Source organism: Periplaneta americana, chromosome 12 (assembly GCF_040183065.1).
Source record: "Periplaneta americana isolate PAMFEO1 chromosome 12, P.americana_PAMFEO1_priV1, whole genome shotgun sequence".
NCBI lineage: Eukaryota > Metazoa > Arthropoda > Insecta > Blattodea > Blattidae > Periplaneta > Periplaneta americana.
In genome coordinates, this window is record NC_091128.1 from 4,840,954 (window position 1) to 4,861,344 (window position 20,391).

At 36.3% G+C, this 20,391-nt stretch overlaps 2 long non-coding RNA genes across 2 annotated transcripts in view; both read right to left on the reverse strand.

Moving 5' to 3' along the window:
- The window catches only part of LOC138710005 (uncharacterized), a 45,258-nt gene extending 40,819 nt beyond the window's left edge, over positions 1 to 4,439 (reverse strand). Inside the window, exons 1-2 of the long non-coding RNA XR_011335009.1 lie at positions 4,348 to 4,439; positions 1,623 to 1,977 (exon numbers count right to left, since the gene is read on the reverse strand). This is a non-coding gene — a long non-coding RNA (uncharacterized lncRNA). The remainder of the gene's footprint in view (positions 1 to 1,622; positions 1,978 to 4,347) is intronic.
- Positions 4,440 to 4,731: 292 nt separating this feature from the next.
- On the reverse strand, positions 4,732 to 18,906 carry LOC138710006 (uncharacterized). Its single transcript, XR_011335010.1, has 4 exons — positions 18,821 to 18,906; positions 17,424 to 17,564; positions 9,949 to 10,032; positions 4,732 to 4,824 (listed from the first exon to the last, which is right to left on the reverse strand). It is a non-coding gene; the product is annotated as an uncharacterized lncRNA (long non-coding RNA).
- Between the last annotated feature and the right edge of the window lie 1,485 nt (positions 18,907 to 20,391).

Sequence of the window (20,391 nt, forward strand, 5' to 3'; positions counted from 1 at the left end):
AACAAAGTTAACAAACTTATATTTTTATATTATTATGCGAAGAATAAAATGTGTACTGTCACCTTCAAATTTAGACAAAGAGCAAATCTCTGTGATGATTATTAGTGGAGATGATCACGTTTAACAATAATGATGCGCGACCTATTTCAGAATCTTTGATAACACATATCTACTACAATAATCGATATAGACAACAATAATAAAACCCGTATTTATTTTTTCAATCCACAGAATGTGTAAAATTTGTTTTATCTAAATCGGAGACATGAAAGTCAATTCCAGGCTAAATTTGTGCGATTTGACGTGGAATGACTCATATGCAGAACACACCACAAATACCTACCACACCTAAAAAGACATCAACACAGACATGGAAATACTGCACATCCAACCAAAAAGCCAGAAACTCAACACACTAGAACAATATGAAATATACAGACACAGTAAAACACACCCCAACGATATTCTCAACACACAACTCAATTTCAAAACACATACACTCTTTGACTCTACACTACGAACGCACCCTCACAGGAAACAAGAAGCGCCAAGACCAACAACGACCAGTTCTGAAGATGACCCAAAATAGGTCGAAACATGTTAACAAGGTACGTTGAAATTCAACACAAGAAAATTTTTATCATACATATTCCGAAGTAAAAATCCAAGTTAAAAGATCTAAATGGGGAATTTTACTATATCTTAAAAAAATCACCGATTCCTTTTGTTTACTATGTTAATGAAAATAAAATTGAAACTGCAAACACAACAATTTGGAAACACAAGGTTCTATTTGAAAACAACAATTTTATTTCAACTCAGTACAACATAAAATAATATTATTCCGAACATTTTAGATTCACGAAATGATAAACAACTCATTTACGAAGCTACAAACCGGAGTAGTCATTACAAATATTTTCCATTTTGATTTTATTTCTAGACAAACTTAAAAAATGCTCTTCTGTAAAATTTACAAAACAGTAGATAGAACCTTTTTATTCTGAGCCCTCGATTGTTCAGCTTGATTAAGCGGTCATGATTTTACCATCAATCATTGAGTTTAGAAAAAACATTTCAAATTGTTTGATCATGTTTTCCTATTAAAAGGCAAGTTAGGGCGGAGTTCTTAATGTAATTTCAGACAAAGTACCAAACAGATTTCTTGGGACGGAAGTGTAAAAAAAAAATAAGAACCAAGAAGAAAGTACACCCCTTTCCTGTTACTTGGCCATAAAAATGTGAATAACTCATAATATACAGCTCCAAACATTTCTAAGCATGATGTACCTATCGGGAAACAAAAGAATTAAATGGAAAATGCGACCACACGTGCTTAATTACCGCCACATTGAATGCAAGCAAGGGATGGAGCGTGAGATGCAGACACATTTTTAGCACATAAAGAAAAAGGCCGCCAAACAAAATGAAAGATTAAATGATTGGTGACATTAAGGAGTCCAAATAATTGAATATTAATGTAACAGAATTGCTTAAGTATGGACAAGTGGTGAAGGAAATATAAGAACACGCCGAGGGTGATCTTTCTGAAAATGGCTCTTAGACATAAAATTTATAACTACCTACGCCTCCTACGCCTAAAAATGCGACGAAATACTGACCTCAACCAGGACCAGCAGGACGTTTTTCTCTCCTCATCTTTTACTTCTTCTTCGTCTTCTTCTTCTTCTTCTTCTGATGATGATGATGATGATGATGATGATGATGAAAATAATGATGAATATGATGATGATGATGATGATGAAAATAATGATGAATATGATGATGATGATGATGATGATGATGATGATGAAAATAATGATGAATATGATGATGATGATGATGATGATGATGATGATGATGATGATGATGATGATGATGATGATAGGTGCTCCATGGGAGCTGGAATGGCATCTGGCATGCGGCAAATCATTTCCCTCAAGAGATCTGGCCTGTCCTTGATGTTTTCAACGAACTCTGCAAGAAGCAAAATAAACTTGATCATTAACCATGTGTCATTGCATTCACAGACATTCAATGAATGTCATGTTAATGGGGCGAGGATTCGTATGCATTTGCATATTTTTACTGCCCATTTGCAAGTCATACAAAATCATTTTATGCAGGTTTTGAACGACTGTAATGAAGAATATTAAAAATTAATTGTACATATTGTGACTTTAACTTCAACAATAATGTTACTTTTATTCACAACGATAATGACTTTTTATTTCTGGCTTTAAACACACCCGTCAACAATGGGTATTCCACTCCACACAGCAACACAGTATTCGTTATTGCATTCCACAGACGACAATACCAATTCACGTGGATTACTTAGAACAACAATGTACTCCTAATCTCAACTAATGTTCACAAAGCACTATTTACAAAACAAAATTGTTAGTTCTCAGTTCACACTTCGTTTGCCTTGGCCAGTTCTTCTATTTCATTCACTCAAGTTCACAGTATATCGAACCCAAGACTTCCAAAGACAGTCCACTGAACTTCGAACTCAAGACTTGCAGATAAAGTTCACTGAATGCCGAACCCAAGACTCCCTGAAGCGTTGCTTCCGCCTGATGCTGCCACAGTTACTCGAGTTCACTCACGTCGAACTAAAGACTCCCGGACGCGTTGCTTCCGCTTCGACATTGCCACAGTTACTCAAGTTCACTCGCGTGTCGAATCCAACACTCCCGGACGCGTTGCTTCTGTCTGGACGCTGCCGATTCACAAACTGAACTCGCTGTCCGAACCAAACTGGCTTTGCGGCTCTTCTTCGCATTGAGCACCGGTCTCGAAGGCTGGCTTCCTTGCTCGCTCACGGCTGCTTCACAAAAAACTGACTCGTTGTTCTGAACTGCTCGCGCTTTTATTTTGTTAGGTCATACTTCGCGAAACTTCGATTTCGGGTACAATCTGTTTCTCGCTGCTTCTTTTCCCCCTTCACCTCGCACAGCCCAGCGCCCCCCGCTTTCTCTCTCCCCTCCTCGTGCCTGCCTTCTCGCGCGCCCTCCCTTCTGCAGGACACGTGCCAGGTCTTTCAACATGGTGCCACAATATTTTTGCATACTTCAAGCGTTCCTGTATACAATAAACTATTTAGCATGCAATGTAGCATATTTTGCTTATTTTGTGGCACAATGTCCAAAATTAGCATATTTTGTAAAAACAATAATATTCTGAATTGTTTGTCGGCATATAAGATTTTTCTCTTAACTGTACTTGATGGCGGGAAATTCCATGCATATGCAGTATGGGTGTGGAAAAACCAAAACAACCACACTATGCTTTTGTTCCATTGTGCTACTATACAACAAGAAGCATTCAAAACACCTCTACCTACCTGACTTTATCATCATCATCATCATCCGTACAAGTATTAGGTCATGTGGTGTATTATTATCTCATAATAAAGAAGAATTTTCTCCCCAACTCTTTCTGGGATGTCCCAGAGATCTCTTCCCATGGGGTTCATAGTGAAACATAGCTTTTGGGATTCTGTGGGATCTCATACATCGTAAATGGCTCATCCAGTTGTTCTGATATTTCTGTATGAAATGAAGTACTGATTCCAGACTGAGTTCTTGCATAACTTCTTCTTGCGTTTATGGCCCCATTTTTTATATTAGATTAGATTCGATTTTATTTTATTTTGTTTTATTTTATTTTATTATATTTTATTAAAGTCAAATGTAGGGACCAGAGGTTTTAGGTGCTGAAAGTTAATATTGTTCCTCACTATAGTTCATTAATATAGAAGCCATGCCCCCACTTCTTTGAGATGTCATTCAATATTTTCCCTTCGCTATCGATAAAGGTCTCTAATCCTTTTAACTACCATTTACACACTAGCACACGATTTATCATTGCCATGCCTCCACTTCTTTGAGATGCCATTCTTGTCATTCAGTATTTTCCCTTTGGTATCATTAAAGGTCTTTTAATCCTCTCAATCCCACTTACAAATTAGCGCACGGTTTACAAGGTCCATTGCTCAGTCCTTCTGACTCTGTTGTCTAATATCACATATCGGACTCTTGTGAACTAAGCTTAAAACCCTCCTTACGGGCTCTACTTCTATTCATCTACACTCAGTGTCATTCTCAACTTTTAGCACCTAAAATTCCGGGCTCTACTTATAAGTATTCTTACAAATACTATGGACATAGTCATAATAAAACAAAAGAAAGTGAATAAGATATTAAAAACACCAGTTATTAAATGAGGACCACTAATATAATAAAAGGGGTGATTAATCATCCAACATTTTAAAATATCCTTAATGTATATAGCTAACAGTGTGTGCAGACTTATGTATTCTATTAAACATGGATACTATACCTTCTAAAAGACTGGATCTGCTGTACACTATATAGATGCTGGATGTACTGCTATCTTCGTCGTGGTACCTGGGTTCGTTGTCGAGTCTGTCTGAAATGCAATATAATTCTGTGTTTTAATCTTCGTAATAAAATGATTGTTAGTGAATGTAATGAACAGGATAAATAGGTAGTAGACGCTATGTACGTGAATCAAAAGTTGAAGTCCATAGTGAAGTTACTACTATCGCCTTAAAGAAAAATAAATGCAATGAACTGAAATAAAAGTAATTTCGAATTTTATTTAAAAAATGAAACTAATTTATCCCTATTCTTTTATTTACAGTAAAATTCGAACATGTTCGTAGCTGAAAGCGACACAACTTCAGAATGTAAACATTTACTGTACCTTCTGAAAGACTGACTCCACTCCACTGTGTCTTCAGGTTGGCTGGTATGTCTCCGTCACTGTGGTACCTCCGCACGTTGATGAGTCCATCTAAAATACAATATAATTCTGTGGTTTGATCTTCGTAATAAAATGATTGTACAAAGGCAGTATGCGGGGAAACAATAATAAATACTAAAACGAAGAAAACCCCATGGTGGAACGAGGAAGTAAAAGAGAAAGTGAAGAAAAAGAAAGAAGCATGGAAAAATTATATACAAAGTAGAAGAGAAAGAAAGGAAGATAGACAAAGATATGTAGAAGAACGAAATAACGTTAAAAGGACAGTGAAGGAAGCAAAAGCTAAAGCATGGGAAGAATTTGGGAACGAAATAGAAAAAGATGCTAAAGAAAAGAGTAACAGACGATTCTGGAAAAAAGTTAAGGCACTAAGAGGAAAATACGGTAAAAGAATAAGATTAATAAGGGAAGGAAACAAAATATATACAGATAAGAAAGAAGTATTAGAGATATGGAGGAAATATTATAAAAATAAATTCAGAGAAGGAGGAAAAGAAGAAGAAGAAGATGAAGAAGAAGAAGAACAAGAAACTCAAGAGATATTGTATGGACCATATCCCGAAATAGAAGATCAATGGAGAGAAGGCAATATAGACCAAATAGAAATAGAAATTGCAATAGATGGATTAAAAAACGGGAAAGCACCCGGAATAGATGATATAACATCAGAACTAATTAAGGGGAGAGGATGGTATTTTTTTTAACTTTTTTCCTATTTGGTGTAAAATATCAATTTTTTGTATGTAGAGAGCTCATAGCTTTAGGAACTCAACCAAATATAAATATTTTGAAAAAAATTATTTGGGGGCCCAAATTTGAAAAAAAAATATACCCAATACAGGATTGTACTAAACCGATATATCTAAACCGTTTTTAAAGATAGATTCAAACTTTTTTTGCAATATATTTGCAAAAGCATGTTGTATAAACTGTCTGTAACAGAATTTTGATATTAGTCCCTACGTTTGTAAAATAAACAATTAAAATTTAATAACAATTTTCTGATTTCCTTTCTTGCAAACAAACGGACGTATTTTTTAAATGAAATCAATTAACAAAATTCTGTTACAGAGAAACTTTTCCTAATAGTCTAAAGAATGTGTGTTATAAATTTCATGCATGTATCTTTAATAGTTCAGAAATTATATCCAAAACCGATAAAAGTGGACATGTGATTTAAAAATCCATAGCGCAGGAAGTTTAAAAATGAGTCTCAACATGCGATAAGAGCACAAATACCCACAAAATATTATGCAATGCATTCCATACATATCAAAGAGTATTTTAAAGAAAAAAACAATTTTTTTTGAAAATGTAATTTACCGGAAACAACAATAAAAGTGGGCGAGTGATTTAAAAATCCATAACGCAGGAAGTTTAAAAATGGCGACTCAACATCCGATAAGGGCACAAATACCCACAAGATGTTATGCTATGCATTCCACATATATCACAGAGTATTTTGAAGATTTTTTTTTAATTTACTCATTTTTCACCAAAAAATACCATCCTCTTCCCTTAAGTACGGAGGAAAGACAATGAACTAAATTATAACGTTGTTATGCCAGAAGGTTTGGAATGAGAATAAGATACTAAACAGAATGGAGAAAGAATATAGTAATACCTACTCACAAGGAGGACAACAGGAATGTGTGTGAAAACTACAGAACTATAAGTAGCTATGCCATCAGTCGTATACCAGAGTGCTGGAAAGAAGATTAAGAAGAACGGTGGAACAGGAAATAGAAGAAGAACAGGCAGCATTCGGAGAAAATAGACACACTTAGGACTATATATATACACATTACGAAAAATAATAGGAAAAAGAATTGAGAAAAATAAAGACACATTCCTAGCTTTCATAGACTTGAAAGCAGCATTTGATACAGTAGGTACCTATGGAAAACATATGGCAAGTACTAGAGACGAAGAAGATACCAATAAGATTGGCTAATGCCATTAAAAGCGTCTATGAAAACCCAATCGGAATAGTAAGAATAGACGGGGAACTTTCAGGAGAATTTGCAATGAAGAAAGGAGTAAAGCAGGGAGATAGTCAAAGACCACTACTCTTCTTGATATTCGTGGACGAAATACATAAGATCTGTAAAAGAAGAACAAAAATAGGAAGCTGGAATTTGAGACTGGTATACATACAAGCGCTATTATACGCGGATGACATACTTCTCATAGCCGACACCAGGGATAGATTACAGCACGCACTAGGAGAATGGTATGAAGAATTGGAGAGAAAGGGGATGAAGATAAATATGGATAAGAGTAAAGTGATGAAGATATCGAAAGAAGATAGTCAGAATGACCAACTGAACATCAGATATAACCATCTACATTTGCAGAAAGTTGAGAACTACCAATACATGGGAACAATAATAAGTAGCGATGGAAAAATAGATCAAGAAATACTAAACCGAATTAAGAAAGCAGTAAACGCATATTACGGAATAAATAATACAATTGTGGGAAAGGAGGAGATTAGCAAGACAAAAATGCAAGTATTTCAATCAATAATAGCTCCAATATTACAATATGGAACAGAAAGCTTACCTTTACAGGATAAACATCGAACTAGAATAACAGCAGTTGAAATGAAATATTAAAGAAGAATGATGGGAAAGACCAAGAAAAATAGGATTAGGAACGAACAAATAAGAGAAGAGGCAAAACAAGACAAACCATTAATAAATAAAATAGAAGAAAAACAACTAAAATGGCTTGGACATGCAAACAGGATGACTGAAGCAAGTAATGGAAATGAGAGTGGAGGGAAGAAGAGGTAGGGGACGGCCAAGGATAAACTGGGAAGATACAGTGGTAAGAATAGGAAGAAAGAGAGGCAAGACATTGGCAGAAATGAAGAAAATGAGCAGGGACCGGGAATCCTGGAGAGTCTGGACGGAGCGAGGCGAACCCAACGGGGCGGAAGAAGAAGAAGAAGTATAAGAAGAAGAAAATGACTGTTAGCGAATGCAATGAACATGATAAATGAGTAGTAGACACTATGTACGTGAATTGAAAGTTCAAGCACATAGTAAAGTTGCTTCTAAAGCACGTATATCCTTAAAGAAAAATAAATTTAATGAAATGAAATAAAAGTAATTTCGAATTTTATTTAAGAAATGAAATTAATTGATCCCTAATCTTTTATTTACAGATGGCTTCTAAATATAGTGTGTCAAAAATATCTGGTCTACAATTTTCTGATCATGTAGGGGTGAAGGGAAATTTGTAACCACGGGACAGGTTAGAACCAAATATATAACAATTTGAGAAACTTTGAAGTAGATCTACTAGTTTCCAGTAGGTGAATCTATTACCGGAACGGATATAACACTGTTTGGAAAAATATTGAGATTGCTATTCTGTATAGTTAAACTACACAAATATAGATCTACAGTACTTGAACTATGACAGGAAAACTAAAACAGAAAATGAGACCTTCGCCGTGGCGTTGTGGTCTAAGGCATCCAGCCTAGAAGTCGCGTTATGGAATGCGCGCTGGTTCGAGTCCTCATGGGGAAAGAAATTTTCTCATGAAATTTCGGCCAGTGTATGGCATCGGTGCCCATCTAGAATCGTGATGAACTTGGGGGTTACGAAAGATGGCGAAATCCAGTGGCGAAAGCGACCTATAACGGTTGGGAGGTCAGCGTGTTAACCACACGATACCTCCATTCTGATTGGATGATCGTCCACCTTTGCTTCGGCATGTGAACGTGAGGCCAGCAGCCGGCTGGTGGCCTGGACCCTTCAAGGTCTGTGGCGTGACGATTATTATTATTATTATTATTATTATTATTATTATTATTATTACTACAGAAATTGAATTATTTTGAACTTAACGCGTTTTCCTCTCTGCTCTTCATATCCTATTATATATATAATATATTATATCCTACTATATCGTATCATACATAATGACATTTGATATCATAACAATGAATAGTACAGCGAGAAAAACCTGATAATTCACGTTTTACTCTTTTTACAGCACAGCAAGTTAAAAATTTCAAGATCCATTATATTTTATTATCTTATGGTGCGTGAGTGAGTTGTTGAAATGTATTAAGGAAAATAAAGTAGAGATGGCCAACTTTGCAGTTGTCAAAGTTTGTGAACTTACACTAACAATTCCTACCACTACTTCATCTCTGTTCTGAAGAGGCTAAAGACATTTGTGAGAAACTCTATACGCCAAGAGAGAATTTCACAGTCGGCAGTTTTGAAATTTAAAAATCTTTCAAGGAACCGTCAGACTTTATGATGTCGTCATAGACGAGTTTGACAAACAAAACGGGAGAATCATTCTGCAGTTTAAATGACAGATGAGTAGGTAATTAATTTTTTTAAATAGAGGGTGTTTCAGCAGGAATAGTAAATATTTAGAGGACGGTAGTATGGACTATGCTGAGTAAAAAAGTTTATATAAACAAGTGCCCAATTTTCAATGGGTATGGAAATACAACTGCTTGTATGTTGTGCATAACAAGCCTACAAGACAAGGAGGAAAGACAAATGACTTAACAATTACATTTATTGTTTATTTACATGGTATCAATATAATTCAACAGTTGAATGCACTCTTCCGCTCTGTCCTTCTCAGGTCGTCTTGTTGTTCCTTTTGAGAGCAATACTATTCATAATGTGAGCGACCAATAATTTGATCCTTGTGTTTGCTAGGGTTTTGTATACTTCGCTTCAAAAGACAAAATCGACAGGATTAAGGTCTGGGGACTTTGGAGGCCAATGCACGTGATTACCGGGGCTGATTCATCTTTCTGGGAATATGATATTAAATGAGTTACCTGGAGGCTAAAATGTACAGGCGCTGTACGAACATGCCCATCTTCGTGGCCAAAGGAAATACAAATGCTGCCCTCAGACGATCTTACAAGAGCGACACGTACTATTCCTTTGTGCGTAGTCATTTGCTTCATATCATTTCTAAGGTCTTTTATATGTAACATACTAGGAGCTGTATTTCAACATACATTGAAAATTGGACACATGTTTATATGAACTCTTTACACACTATAGTACATACTACCGCTCTCCAAAATATTTACTATTCCTCTTGAAACAGCCTGTATTCATTGTATTTAGTTACTGCTTCCCTACTTTGAAATATTACTGTACCTTCAGAAGAAGTCGAATCGTTGAAATGTGCGGATTTGTAGATCACCTGGACTGCATCTGCCTCCTCTTCTGTTCAGGGTCCAGCTAAAAAGCAATATTGAGTTTCTGGCTGATATGTACATATATTATCAGGCAGTACATCTCACTTGACGATGTGTGTCAGAGGAAGAACAATTATTGTTTGTATGCATCTGAAGTCTGACTAGTGTAATATGTAGCTAGTCGGCGATGTATGCTCTGGAGGGGGAAAGGAACTGGCCACCCTAACCCATAATCTCCTGACCTAGTTACCTCATAAGTGTGCGTTCTTGGTATCACTTGTGAGGTTCAGACTTGTCTTCGGACAGTTGGCTAAACAACAACAACAATGCTGAGTGAAAATCGTCGTTATCACACTGATTGCTAGCTAATGAACAGAATAAATAGTACGTATTAGATAGAGTAAGGGAGGGGATTGTCGGATAGGTCTGGTAATGTCGGATAATCTCGGATAACATATTTCTTTTCCATCGAATGGTGCAATCTGATGTGAAAATAATGCATTACGTTCTCTACAAGTAGACGAACATCTGCATGAATAGCCATTACTGTTGAGTGCTTCACTGTGTGTGAATAGCGTGTTTTCAAAGTTTCTGCAAAAAAAAAAAAAAAAAAAACTTTTTGAGGGTAAGTAATGTAATTTATTCGTTACAAGTTATTCTTATATTTACACAACATGGTATGCACTGTTTGATATACCATAGATAAGGCTTCTTAATTCTCTAATTGCAGAAATGCTATCGACAACATGTTTCATGCAGCTGGCTTGTTTTACTGTTTGTGAAGAGTCGGCCAATGTCGGATACTAGCCGAGGGCAATGTCGGATACTAGCCGAGGGCAATGTCGGATACTAGCCGAGGGCATTGTCGGCTATATTTCAATGCTGCTCGCTACATAAAAGCTGCCTTAAGGGAATGAACAGGTGAAATATTCAAATTATGCATTTGTGATACTAATGGACTGAAATTTTTACCACAGAGTGCTGATATGTATTTAAAACATCCCTATAAATTTCATCAATGTATCTTAATTAGTTTTGAAGAAATTAATTATTTACCAATTAATACTAATTAATATTTAAAAAATGCTGCATGATGAACGCTTAACATTATGAATTTAAAAAAAATATGGAACAGTTCCTCTAACAATAATAAAACATCTATCACATGATTTTTAGTTAGCATTTCTTAGTTTCTGAGAAAAAAATTCAAAACTGGGTGAGTGCCAATTTAAAGAAAAAAATTAATTTCATGCATCTTAATCAATTTATATCTTGGCAAATAATAAATATTTTAAAAATCCATGTGACAATCTTTTTCCTTTAGGTAATGTGGGCTTGTGGTAAAAATTTCATCACAATTGGTTAAGAAATGCATCATATGGAGCAATTTGAACATGTTAAAATGTAATAAAATTTAAAAGGGAGAAAATCAAGTTTTAAAGTACAACACTATGTTTGAGTACTTACACGTTATGGAAATTGCTTAAAACCCTCCTGCCTGATATGTTGACCCCTCCTGCTGCTTTTTCCTACTTTCAGTGACACTTTTTGACAAACGTAGCTTCTTCCTGCTTGTTTTGAAGTTCTCACTGGTTGAAGTAGCCGCTTGCTGCAGTCGACGCTTGTCTCTCCTATTGCCAATTTTGTATGCTGCAGGAGATAATTTCACTGTTGACACTAAATCTCTCATGGAAATGTTTGCTGTACAACCCATGTTAAATTCAGTCACAGCAGAAGTAACAGCCACTTCAAGTTTTTTTTTTATACAAAAATTTCTTTTGGGCACTTCTGCCATATCACACTATGAACACTTTCATTCACATTTTGAGTTTTTCCTGCAGTGCACTTGCTAAGAAGTTCATCACTAGCTAGTCTACAGTACACTGGCATGATTTTAGCCACAACATCAGGTTGCAACACTGTCTTCATGGTTTTCAAGTCATGCTTCGGAACAGCTTCTTGCTTCGCAATGGCCCGGTTGAAGAAGCACCATGACTTTTCACCACTAGGGCATCTTGAATGCAGGGGCTTGTCATCCGTGGACATTGCATGGTCAAGTGTTGCTTAGATGGCTTTCTTCATCTTGTTTACATCGGGGATATTATCAATAATGGCCTTTCTGTAGTAATTTTGCAGTCGAGGTATCATTTCTGCAGTCAGACTTCCCTTTTTTTTTGCCTCCGATTGAGGAATCTGTCCCTCTCCATTCCCTAACAATATTCTGTAGACCTTTACCTACTCTCTTAGCAACGTGGTTCACACATTCTTCTTTTCTAATGTCAATGCCTTCACCATAAACTTGAAGCTGCTGAAGGTGATGGTGTGTTTTTGCATCCCCGTCAGACAATAAGGTTGTGTACCTCATATTACACAACCTAATGGACCGGGTCCAGAGAATTTCTGCAGCTTTCATCTCCATGGCATTTGAAGATCCATCAAAATTTTTCTCACAAACACCAGCGTCTTTGTGACTTTGATACCACTGTTTATATTCGTCACTTGCAACATCCATTTTTTTTTCTGTCTTTTTACAAGTACTGCAATATTTTGACATTATTTCAAAATCTAACACTAGCCCTGTTAAAATATCTATGACTAAACCTAAACCATACTTTGATGTATGTCCACGCTTCATCCATGTGCCATTGTATGACACACCAATATTTATAACATCACTATCACTAATAGAACTGTCCACTTCCATGTGAGCTCGTCTAACTGCAGAGTGAGCATTTCTCAACACATGTTGTCTAACAAGTTTGTTTTCTTCCGTCTGTTTTATCAGGTGAGAGTTGAAGGATGGTGAGCTCAAACCTGCCATACCCATAGCCATACAATGTTGTTCCATAGCAGAGTGTCCTTTTCCCATGGTAACAAAGGCGTTGACCATTCTCCTATTTACATCGAAGGGAGGTCGAGTTGACTCAGTGTTACCTACCTTAGGGCTTGTATACATTTCATTCAACACTGTGTTGCAATTATAACACTTCACTATCACTTTAAATGCAAAGCCTGATGGTTCAGTAAGCTCAGCTTTTGCACTATCCATTCCACATTCACCACATTTTACTCCTTTATACAGTTCACTCCACAAATTTACATGCACTAATGTGTAGTCTTCACTGCACTGGGGGGCACTTATATTTGAATTCTCCTGCAAGTTGCCATATTTTATCAACTTTATCTCACTAGCACTTTGTTTATTATTTGGTTCTTTTGACACTTGATCTTCATTATCACCAACTAGGCCTAACACATTTTCTTGTTGCACATATTCCACAATAGTTTTGGCATTCTTCCACCTTATATTTGCTAAATTTTTAGCCCTATTAGCATATTTTGATCGTTTCTTGCCCTTATTATGAATGTCACTTAGTCTATTCATGTTTAGAAAACTAAAACTATGCCTAAAATGCTAAATGTTGAGTTATACACGTGGTCTTGAATGTTATTGTGACGATTCCTAACCTAATGCACTTATACTAACTTATTCACACTAATATATACAACTAATTGAATACAAAATTAGTGTAAAACTTTAATAACATCCTAAATAACACGAAATCAGCAAAACAAGTATGAATATTCACGTACAAACGCACAAACTCGAGAAGAAACGATCCACAAACAATATTTTGCCGTTCACAGTTTCAAAACAAAGTATTTGCAGGGCTGACAGGCAAGCTGATAGTGTATTCAGGAGTGACAACAAACTTAATTTCACTAGATACACACCAGAAAAAAAACTAGCCCGCTTTATTCAAATTACAAAGCTCAACATAAACTTTAGAGCTGACAGCTCGTTTAAAGGGCAACGAAGCACGTGCAAGCAGACATTTAAACGTCATGTGACACGGTTTAAAGGGCTCCCAAATAAAAAATGAGGCCATATTATGAAAGTAGAAGGTTTAAATAAAATTATGAACATAAAAACAAAAATTTGTATTTTTTTCCATTTTTCCACATTTTTCACCTGTTCGTTCCCTTAAACCCATTTATATGTTTTCTATAACAAACCACTACATTTTTACTCCTGAGTATTTTTAATTAATGTAAGTAATTAATTTTCTAGTTAATCGAATATTATGAAGTAACAAATTGTTTCTTCTTCTGATATTTTTAGATACCTAAAGTAAAAGAAAAAAGAGATTCAGTCTAAAAAAAATGGAAGTCTGAAGATATGGTAAATGCCATTGTCGCAGTACGGGAGAAAAGAATGGGCTATCTTGCTGCTTCCAAAAGATTCAATGTATCTCGATCAACATTATTTGATTATGTACGGTCCAACTCTGAGCCCACCAAAGCCGTTAAATCGAAACTTGGACGAAAACCAATTCTCCCAGCTTCACTTGCTAGTTGACTATGTGTTAATGATGGAGAGAAAATATTTAGGATGAACCAGAAATGATGTTAAAAGGCTTGCATATCAGTTGGCTAAACAGAACACTATTGTAATAGTTTCTGATATGCAATATATTATTTTAAATGCATTATCATACCTCTTACATAATAATGTCTAATGTATCCGACATTAGCTTCCCATTCTGTCAGTGATGATATTATTTCTGTTTTGTCTTTGCAAGTTATACAGCAAATACATATTATGTAAATTACCTAATACTTATGTACAATCTGCAGGAACCCCAAGAGGTTATTATAATACTAAGTAATTCCAGTTCTAACTTTTTTCAATTACCTTTATTTTGAAACATCAAAATGGTATCCGACAATACCCTCCCTTACTCTAAGAATGATAATATGTACGTCATCAAACTATCAACAATAAGTAAATCATTTTTAGGGAGCCGTGATTATGTACAATATAAGAAAAAAGTAATGGGCCTTTGAATATTCAAAGTTCCAGATACAAGCAACTGCGCATGCTCAGAGATATGGAGCATTCGTTCTATTTCGAATGCTGTCGTAAACCGTTCTGAAATGCACTTGAGAAAATACGAAGAAAATGGATTTGTATATTGATATGAACGACCCAGTTTAGAAGGAAACGACTGAAAATTGAAAGTTTTGAGAAAACTGCATTTTAAAGCAATATGTCGTGTGAGTAACCAATTACTCCAGAATTCTGTTAATGATGTTTCAAATAGTTACATCATAAGTTTCAAATAATTAAAATGCGTTAATTGGATTTTTCACAGCAACATGAAGCTTTAAAATTCTCGTTTCTCATAACTTTAAATGTTGAGTTGTTTCCCTCTTGAACTGGCCGTCTATACGTGGTACAGTCATTAAGTTCTAAGACTTGACGCCTGGAGGGTAGGCTCCCACAAGAATCTGGATGTATCACAAGATGCCGCATAACACGGCGTACATTTAAATAGAACCACATCCTCCCTCAAAATAGTCTCCGTTGGCCGTTATGCACGTTTGCCAACGTTGGTATAGCTGCTGGAAGCACCGCTGAAAGATGTTGGCAGGAAGATCCCGTATGGCTGCTCCTGTGGCAGTCATGACCTCTTCGGAAGAATGAAATCTACGCCCACGTAGGGTTGCTTTCATGCGAGGAAAGAGAAAAAAATCGCATGGTGCGAGATCAGGTGAGTACGGAGGGTGTGGAAGAACTGTCACCTGTTGTCTTGCAAGTTTCTCTTGGACAAGGACAGAGCGATGTTCAGGGGGGGTTCATGTAGCAACAGCCAATTCTTTGTACGCCATAGCTCAGGTCGCTTACGGCGAATTGAATTCCATGTGAACAATTCCATTTGAATCAAGCATCACCTTGCCTTTTGACCTGTCTTGTCGCGGTTTTTTCTGTCGTGGTGATAACAGCGTTTTCCAGGTGGCGGATTGTCATTTCAGTTGCGGATTGTAAAGGAAACACCAAGTTTCGTCTCCAGTTATTATCCGGTTGAGAAACGTCGGATTATCGTCAGCACTACTGATGAGGTCACCACAAATCGTCATGCGATCATCACGTTGGTCTTGCGACAGGATTCGTGGCACACTGTGCTGGGTAACACGAGACATGTTCAGGTCATCAGACAGAATTTTGTAGCAAGTACCATGGCTGACCCCTACTGTTGCTGCGATATCGTCTACCGATTGGGAGCGGTTAGCATGCACCAACGTTGCAACTTCTTGGATCTTGCGTTCAGTTCGAATTGTTTGTGGCCGACCAGTACGCACATCATCTTCCAAACTGTCTCTTCCTTGCAAGAAACGTCGGTGCCACCTAAACACAACACTGCGACTCACTGCGTCCTCACTGTAAACTTGCTGCAACATTTTAAACGTTTCGGCAGCAGTTTTGCCTAATTTCTGGCAGAACTTGATGTTTGCCCGTTGCTCAAACTGTGACATCTCGGGTTCCGACGTGCGCATTCAAATCACCGTCACAACAAAGACCGTAGTTCTGCTTACAGTGCATGCACTCAACTATCTCTTGTTGGGCCGAGAGACTAACTGACAAGGTATCATACCATGGTGCCACATGTGCGCTATAGTGCACCACAACGTCACTATGCGCTCAGTATTAGAACTTAATGACTGTACCACTTATAGTGTACTACATTCAGACCTCGGTGAGGGTACTGACAGGCGCAGAAGTGAAGTCCTCCGTCTCGTCTCAGATGGCTCAGACATGTGCAAATCATGCAGGCAAGAGCGGATTCGAGCCTGGATGCAGTGATTTTTATTTCTTGAATAACTCTAATATATATATATATATATATATATATATATATATATATATATATATATATATATATATATAAACGAACCATTACTTGGGATATAGTTTGTCTTCTTCAAACAAAATAAAAACAAAAAAAAAAAACAGTTATAGAAATTGTACTCTTAACATAATTTTAGCGTTATTCCGGTCGTGAACCAATCTGACCCGCGCAGATCAGTTTGCGGCTTCTCGTTCTTGCTAATAATGTCTCCACTTTCCGTCTCTCGGGTTTCTTGCCGCTCTCCTGAAACTATTTCCTAGAACGTTCACTGCTGGGACCAGAAGTCGATTTTCAGGACAAGACACTGGTGATTCCCCAGGTATGATTGCATGTAACACATTTTCCGACAAAATTACGGTGCAATTCAACCTCTAACAATTCTTAGCTAACATTCCCTAACACTTTGATTACTTTCAGTCTATTTTTTAAAACACTCTGTATAATTTGTCAATACTGTTGTTGTTTAGTCAACTGCCGGAAAAGACAGGTCTGAACTCACAAGTGACACCATCAAGGTACCATTCATGAGGCAACTAAGCCAGGAGATAATGGTTTAGTCTGGCCAGTTCCTTCCCCTCTTTGTCTTTATTATTCCTTACAATTGCATAATGTCGTCATTACCTCGTTTACTCGTATGTGACCAAGAACTCTGCAAATTTTGTGATAAAAATATTAAAATTTTGCCCTGAACGTGCTATTATTAGCCGTAAGTGAATGTTTATGGTGGATATAGTTGACTTACCGTCAACAGAAGGCAGCTCTTCTAAATGAGGAATATCTACGTCGTCTTCGTCGTCATTATTTATGAAGGTGTGCCAATATTTGGTGTTTTCAGTCTCAACAGCCGTCCTGATGTTAATTAGGCTGTTGGTCTGGACCGAACCTGTTGAACAGTGCAAACTCAATATAACATTGAACAACATATAACTAAATTACACACTTTTAAGTTTGCTTTCCTTTCCTCAAACATTTTATTTTGTTCGCATTACTATGTGTTATTGAACATTTTAAAATCCACACGTAGCCAGAGGCTATGTTTGTATAAATAATAAAGGTTTATTTACTTGACTTACAAGTTGAAGCATTGTGTATATTTTACAGTTATTTGTAATTAGGGCTCGGAAGTTGATGACCTAAAAATCACAGGAAAATAACTTATAACATGGCTTTAAAATTGTAAAAAATTTGACATCATAATGATTTCTAGGACCTCAGACTTGAAAGACCTTCCTGTGTATTGAAAAGCTCTTCTCTCCTTCAACTGACGTCATGGGCACATACGTGAAGTGACCAAGGTCCGCAGGTGAAAAATCTTCATCAAAAACACTGAAGTCAGTGTTTTCAGCTTGCACACCTTTATCGGCTTTAGACATGACTGATATCCAATGTTATTTTCCAATACTTTTTTTTTTATTTTCCCCCTTATTTCCTATCCAAATTTCCTACTCACTTTTACAAATGTTCTTCGAAACTTTTAATATTTTTGACAGCTGAATGAATGGTCTCATCTCCTTTCTCTAACCATGTTATTGTTGTTGCCAAAATTGAAAATTTACCATTGACATATGAATTATTTGAGGATCAGACTTGAGAAACCGCTATAGAAGCAACACTTTCTCTATCTATACTGTCTTCACTTGTAAGATACAGTATTCTAACTGCGAGCACTGCGGCTGCAATATTTGTACTGTTGCGTTAAATGGGGGCAAGCACGTCCCACACATGGTCAGGAGTTAAGATTGATGCAACCATAAGGCAAATTCCTGCATGACGCAATCTGCACTAGGTTCTGGAATGTAGGCTACGATTACACCGTAAAAAATTCCGTTCAAAATAAGGAAAGGGTAATAATGCAAAAAAAGTAGGGCATTTCCTAAAAAATTGTCAGTAAACAATAAAAGACAAAAAGTGCAAAGAAATGCAAAAAAAAATAGTCATAGACTATATTGGTTCGTGTTGAATAGAAACGAGTTTATATCGTATCTTGCTTTGTCTGTGATGTCAGAAAAATTATGATATTTCAACTTCGAACCCTACACATCACTCATCAACTCTCCACCATTCCTCCGCCTCCCTTCTGATATTCCCATCACATCCACTCATTTCTTCTCCTTGCTTCCTTCAAGTTTTCCATCTTACCTGGCAGATCTAGAGTTTCTATAGCTCTTCTTTCTTCATCGGTGATGGCTTCCACCATGATACGACCTTCCTCAGTATCCCCCTCCTGGACATCCGATTGGGGGGATAGTTTACGTCCGGATTCTTTTACCAAGAAAGGACGCATCATGGCATAATTATGTTTGAAGTCTTCTTTGGGATGAATAAATGCGGAAGCTTCCCATTGCTCTCCGCACACCACTCTCTCTTTGGCATCTTAAAAGATCCCAGGGGGCCCCAGCGTGGAGGTGAGGAGAGTGGATTTGACTAATTAGGCCCTCCGGACTTCACCGAAATTCACCGCAAGGGTTAAATATCAGATCCATCAGGGTTTTTGACCCAGTCAGAGACCAGGAAATCCCAATTAGCCTTCGCCCCCCTTATACTGTCTAAAGGATTATAAAGATCATAAAGGTGATAAGACCAACAAAGATTCTTATCGAACATGACACCAAGAATATTAGACATAAAAAAAGATTTAAAATTAAACAGTAACATATGGTACCTTCAACTTTAGCATGAAGTTTCATGAAAATACATTAGGTAAGAAAAAGACGTTATAAATGTTGTTTCAATTCACTCCCTATAAAGAGGTATTTTCCCTTACACAAACATTATCAGAATTTGTACTCAGATCACATAGCTACCTTTAAGTTCTGCATCAAGTTTCATGAAAATATGTTAGATAGGAAGGAAGTTATTAATTTTTAATAAATTCGCACCCTATAAAGTGCTAGTTTCCGATGCACAAACATTATCAGAGCTTGTACTCAGATCACATAGCTAACTTTAAGTTCTGCAATCAAGTTTCATGAAAATATGTTAGGTAGGAAGGAAGTTATTAATTTTTAATAAATTCACACCCTCTAAAGAGCTAGTTTCCATTGCACAAACATTATCAGATTTTGTACTCAGATCACATAGCTACCTTTAAGGTCTGCATAAACTGTCATGAAAATATGTTAGATAGGAAGAAAGTTATTAATTTTGCCTAAATTCACCACTATAAAGAGGTTGTTCCCCCTAAACAATTGTAATCGGTGTTCATACAGAAATCAAATACGCTACCTTAAAGTTCTACATAAAATTTCATGAAAATCTGTGAAATAGAAGAGAAGTTATTAATTATGTGCAGCTAAATTAAGAAAATTTCAAACTGTGAGATGGCGAGTTTATGTGAGGGCGGCAATGAAATTCTGGGTTCTCTAAAAGCCATTTGTAATATTATATATTATTAATATTGTTGTTATAACGGTAATAATAATAATAATAATAATAATAATAATAATAATAATAATAATAATATTAAATTTAGTAAAAAGTAGAATTTTATGAGAAACAAATATGATTTTAAGAATACATTACCGCGGTTTACCCAAATATGTAATTATTTGATAAAATATGTGTACCTGACTCTGTAATTATAACTACAACCTGTATATTTGAAGCGCAAGTTTCAGAAAGGAACTAAACCAAAATTTGCATTTTTTGTGATGAAATGATTAATATTTCCATGAAGAACTGATTTACAAAGAAACGAACTTAGTCAAGCC